Here is a 6262-nt window from a genome sequence, read left to right on the forward strand (position 1 = left end):
ATTCAACTAATTATTCCTAAGAGTTCTGATAAAAAAAAGTTACTGTCAGTGAGTGAGGATATGAGACAAATGTTCTTGAGTAGATTATTTTTTGAACTATGAATATGTTGTATTAAAATTTTGCTATCTAAAGAAAACCAACTGTGTGCACAAATATACTTGGTCTTGACACAATATTTTTTTTAAAAGCAGAGGTTGGCATTGTGTTTAAATCAGTGGAATGCTCTGGCTAAACAATCTCAGGTAAAAAAAGACTTTAAAAATTTTACCTTTAAATCATAGATATTAACGTTTGTATTGCTTTTGGAATCAATGTCTGTTATACATTCTCTAACTAGTCAGGATTTAATACATGGGAGACATGCTTTTCCTCTTTTTTTTTTCTGTGATTGATTGTTTTGTTACTTATGCCCACCTTGCAGAGATTGTAACCCTTCAAGTACATTCCTGGTTTGTTATTCTTGTTTATGTTTTCCCATTACATTGACCCTCCATAGAAAACTGATATTCCATGCATTAAGATTTCCTTTTATCCTTTTGTACCTTAGCTATTCATCACTTGATTCTCATTTTCAATGCATGACAAACCCATACCAAGTAATGCCACATTATAGCCAAATGTAATCATAAATTATCATCAAAATATGGGCAAAATTATTTGGAATTTGGTTAGTATTCTTTACTGTTATATAATCTGATTAATTTCAATGATCTTATAAAGCAGCCTGGAATACATGCTAAATGCATGAAGCTGAGATAAATCAGGCAGATTTTCTGAAAACCAGACAGTAAAGCCAAAATAAATTTCTTTCAGTCAAGAGTTCAAGAGCAGAGACCCTATCATTATTGGAGCAATCTATTATATTTACAGTTAGGAGCTGAAAAAGGTATTTAAGATGTATTGCTTCCGTGTGACTCTAGCCAAAATACACATTTTAAAGCAACTATGATCACATAGCCACATATGACATGAGAAAAAAGAGTATAGATTGATAAGTGAGACCTTGAGAGTCTTCTAGCCCAGATGGCATTTCTATCCATTTTTAAAGCTTAGTAAAGGAGAATCCTCCTTGTTTGCAATGAAAAATTTAGCAATTCTCACTGGCATAAATCTATTCCAGTTAACCAGAATCATCCATGGTCTCCTTTCCTGATGTAACTGTCTTTCAAATGCTTGAAAGATGTCACCTCTCATTCTTGGAAGCAGCCATTACTAACATGGTACCCAAATGAAAAGGTTAGGGTCAGATGCCATAATGCTTGAACTTGCTGCCTGCATTATAGCAGTATCTGAAAGGCATGCTCATTCCTTTTGGCATTTCCCCTGCAAATATGAATGTGGGGCTGGAGGTTGGTGCTGCACAATTAATAGAAGTCAGGAGTTTTAGTATCAGGATGTCTTATGGCAGGTCTTACATGATATTTGGGGCTTAGAATAATTATCCTTCCTTTTTGGTTTCTTTCTTTCTGAAGATTGGTTCTATGAAAAAAATTCATCAATATAAGTATATTAGTTTAGAAGAAGATGTAACCAGTGAGTTCCACATTGAAGAAAATGAAAAAGTTATTAAATACATTTACAAGACTGTGCTGGAGGCAAATACATTGGGTTCATAAGTGTGAGCACTTATACCTTGGAAATTAGAAAATGCTACAAAATTTGACATTATTTTGCTAATCATCTAGACTCAGGATAGTGATGGAGAAAATATTGATCATTCAAATTAAACTTAAAAGTTTGTAGGGCATACTTCTTTTTGGAGAGCCAGTTATTAAACATTTACTAGCATAATAACCCTTAATTAGTCAGTGATGATATGGGAAAGTATCCCATTTGCTTTCTACTTCCACCTATTCAAATTGCCACGTGAAATCAGGAGAAATTTTGTCAGATAATCAAGCTGTTCTGGGGGCAGCTAAGTGACAAAGTGTATATAAAACTTATATATATATATCTTATATACATTGTAGCCATTCTGCTAGCTATAAAACATATATATATATATATATATATATACATATATATATATAAATTATATATACATATGTGTATATTTGTATGTGTTGTGGTGTGTGTGTGTGTTTGTGTGTGTGTGTGTGCGTGTGTGTGCGGCTAGGTAGAACAGTAGATAAAGTATGGATCCAGAAGTCAGAAAGGCCTGAGTTCAAATGTGACCTCAGACACTTGATAGCTATGTGACCCTGACAAGTCATTTAATAAGTTTCTTCATCTGTAAAATAAGCTGGAGAAGGGCAACTAAGTGGTACAGTGGATAGAGCACTGGCCTTTTAGTCAGAAGGACAGGAGTTCAAATCCAGCCTCAGTCACTTGACACTTGCTAGCTGTGTGACCTTAGGTAAGTCACTTAATCCTGATTGCTTCACATCCAGGTCCATCTCTAGTTGTCCTGATTTATATCTGGCCAATGAGCTCAGATGGTTCTGGTGGAGAAAGTAAGACTGGAGACTTTGCACAGCACCCCCCCCCAACTCAAATCCAATTCATGAATTTGTCATGGCTTCACCTCCTTGATATCATAGTCTTCTTTGAGAATGAAGGACAAAAAAATAACAAGTTGGAAAAGGAAATGGCAAATCACTCCAGTATCTCTGCCAAGAAATCTCTCCAAGTGTTCACAGTTGAATATGATTGAAATTTCTAAAACTACAACAGTGAAGCTGGCCGTCTATCTCCTTTCATGCTCACTACCTACCTAGTTTTTAAGGAGTATTAATTTCAAGCGGCAAAACTTCCAAAGGCAGAAAGTTTCAACCAATCATGATCAAATCCAATAAAATGAAATACTAGGGTACATCAAACTTCAAAATAAAAGATTCTATTTAAATGCTAATTTGTTTTTATCCTAGTCAAATTCATATCAGTAGAGTACAAATACAATTATACCAAGAAATTTTTATTTGTACATATTAGTTTGTGAGCATGTATGTACAATTCAAGTCAATATCTTCATATTTATTAATATTCCTCATGGACAACATTATTTCCTGTGTATGTGAATGTGGCAGAAAAGACTGCTTTGTGACCACTAAGCATACACACACACACACACACACACACACACACACAAATGGGTGCACACAACCAATCCTCCTGATATACAAACAGTCAAATGACTTTATAGAAGAGAGTGTCATTATAAAAAATTATGTCTTCTGTGTTAGAAAGACTGACTGAAAGAATACAAGATACAAAAATCTTCCTGAGATTAAGTGATTTACTCAAGATTAAATAAATAGTCTGGATTCAAAGCTATATGTTTTTGATTCCACATTTAACAGTTGGCTGTCATTTCCCAAGTAGTCTAACCTCAACTCAATATAAATAATAATAATAATAATAACAATAATAATACTTATAATTAATACTAATAAATTGTATACATTTGTGTTTGTGAGTATGCATATACAATTCAATTCAATTCAATTTTAAATGCAATTATTTATATCTTTACCATTTCATAAGCTTGAGGAACCTCTCAACAGATGATTAGAATCCAAAATCCAAAATTGAATTTGCAGTATAAAATAAGAAGTACTATTAGTTACTTTAAAATTCTGTTTTGATTGAAAGTTGAAATAATCGAGGAATGTATAAATGTGAATGAGAAGAAAATTAGAAATATTAGTAGATAAACATATTTAAAAGATTGTTCAAAATTATTCTCTAGTGATCAGTTTTAGAAGGCAAGAATATGACAAAAGGCAAGTCACAGAAAATGAAAAATATTGAGTTTTATAGGATTATTTGCCAGATAGATACTTCAAAATATTAATTTCAATATTTAACAGGCATTTACATATTAAGGGAGAGAGTTTCACTAATACTGGTAGGGAATGGGAATCAAGAAAGATTTCATGTATAAAATAATTCTTGAGCTCAGTCTTAAAGAAAGTGAAGGATTTTATGAGATGGAGGTAAGGAGGGGTGTATATTTCAGGATGGGGGGATGGATCCTGCAAAAGCATGGTGATGGAAAATGAAATGCCAAGCACAAGGCCCAGACAAAAGGATACTTTTGCTTGACCAATTTTTAAGGGAGAAAGATCTTATATATTTGATCACATCAGTATCTATCCCCTTCAATGTGGTGTAGACATTTTTAAAACCCAACTTGTCTTATAAATTCATGCAGCACACTACTTATTTTAAATGTTCTTGGAAGATTCGGTTTTACGATTTTTAAAAAAATGTTCTTGAGAAAATAGTGAAATTTCATGTGGAAAAGCTTCCAAAAGCAGAAAGTTTCAACCATTAATCATAAAAAATTAAGTACAATGGTATATCAAATTTCAAACACAAGCCTTCATTTAAATCCTGATTTATTTTTAACCTTAATCAAATGAATGAATATCAGTAGAAAGAGCAATTAGGCTATAAATAATATGAAACAGTAAATGTTTTCCACCAAAGACAGAGAAGACATAATAGAATTTTATTTGCAAAATCAGCTTCTGAATGAAAGGCAATTTTGGTTGACGTCAAGAGCAATGGACAGAAAGCCTGAAAACTTGGTTCTGCCACTTTCTAGATATGTTGCCTTGCACAAGTCACTTATCTTTTCTGAGCTTTGGTTCCTTCATTTCTCAACTTGCTATAATAGTTGTTCTAGGCTACTTCAAAGGAGCAATCATTTGAGCAATAAACATTTATTAAATACCTACTATGTACCGGACATATTTAAAAAAAGGCAAAAGACAGTTCCTATCCTTACAGAGTTTATAATCTAATTGAGGAGACAACATTTAATTAGAATAAATAGGAGATAATTAAAAGACATTAGGCATTAGAATTAAGGCTTCCTGGGGAAAAGGTGGGGGTTTCATTTGGGATTTAAAGAAGCCAAGGAGGACAGCAATTCGAATGGGGGGACAGATAGAGATCATGTGAGGAATATTCTATATCACTATTCAATGATATAGAAAAGTGAACTGTTGTTACTCTGCTATCGCTTTTTTCCCCCTGTAGTATCACACACCATTAGTGCATGGGTAGGCTGTGCTGAACAGGTCTCTCCATTTTCATTTACTTTCTTGGTTTGTTTGTACCAACAAATCTGTTTAACATTTAGGTTGCAGACTTAGTTATGGAGGTCTGTATCAACATATTTCAAAATGTACAGGCAAATAAGGTAAGATCTTTTATCTTTCTTGTCCTCAACAACATTATGCTATTTTTTTTAAACCTCTTTTAATGAAATGGCTAACTAACATTTTCCTCATCTTTCCTAGGCTAAACAAAAAGTATACAAAAGGGTAAGTAGCTTCTAATATTAATATATACACACACACACACATATATATATATATATATATATATTCTCTTACTTATTGAAGCTAAATACTAATTTTTTTCTTTTCAGTTCTTATTTCACTACTCCAGAGCTGAGGAGGCAACAATTCCAGCTAAATCTCGGGTCAGCATTTAATTATCATCCTTTTGTTAATTTAATTTGCAAATTTTATCTGCTCCCCTCAATTTATATTCAATATTCATCCACTCTTTTGTCAGAAAAGAAAATATTCAAGTATAGTGTAGTTGAAAAAATAGTTTTGGACTATTAGAATAATTAGGGAAAAAGTCTTGGGAATATTAGAATTTTATCACAGAATACTTAGAACTGGAATATAGCTTTGTGGTCATGCAATCTATTCCCTTCATTTACTTTACTTGAGAACCTGAGGAATGAGAAAGGACACCTCTTTTCTCGATCTCCAAGTTATATTGTCCACAAATATTCATAGGCTAATTGCAAGAAGGTCCCTCTGACAGTAACAAAGCAGGCTATTGGCTATAACAGCACATAGGAAATTATAAAAGATATTCTCCTCTCAAACCAATTTCTGAGACCTAATTTTGCCAAAAACACAATATAACCTGATCAAGAAAACAAGATTTCCCTACAAGTCTGATAAATATAGCCTATGATCCTTTACCAAGACCTTTTCCCACAACATTTATAGTTTCTGTATTCAAGCCTCTAATATGTTCTGTGGCTATATATGAGTTTGGGTGATGTGACTGTGAGGCAGCTAGGTGAGTTCAGTGAATAGAGTACTGGGTATGGAATAAGGAAGACTCACCTTGCTGAGTTCAAATCTGACCTCAGACACTTAGTAGCTGTATGACCCTGGGCAAGTCACACAACTCTGATGTCCTCAGTTCTCTCATCTGTAAAATGAGGTGGAGAAAGAAATGTAAACCTTTCTAGTATCTTTGCCAAGAAAACCCCAAGGGGTTATA

The 6262-nt window shown here is 33.3% G+C and overlaps 1 long non-coding RNA gene across 1 annotated transcript; it reads left to right on the plus strand.

The window, feature by feature from the left end:
* The first annotated feature begins 5111 nt into the window (after window positions 1-5111).
* LOC141520285 (uncharacterized) lies at window positions 5112-5424 on the plus strand. Its single transcript, XR_012477579.1, has 3 exons — window positions 5112-5150; window positions 5251-5274; window positions 5382-5424. It is a non-coding gene; the product is annotated as an uncharacterized LOC141520285 (long non-coding RNA).
* Window positions 5425-6262: the final 838 nt, after the last annotated feature.

This window comes from Macrotis lagotis, chromosome 1 (genome assembly GCF_037893015.1).
Source record: "Macrotis lagotis isolate mMagLag1 chromosome 1, bilby.v1.9.chrom.fasta, whole genome shotgun sequence".
Taxonomy (NCBI): domain Eukaryota; kingdom Metazoa; phylum Chordata; class Mammalia; order Peramelemorphia; family Peramelidae; genus Macrotis; species Macrotis lagotis.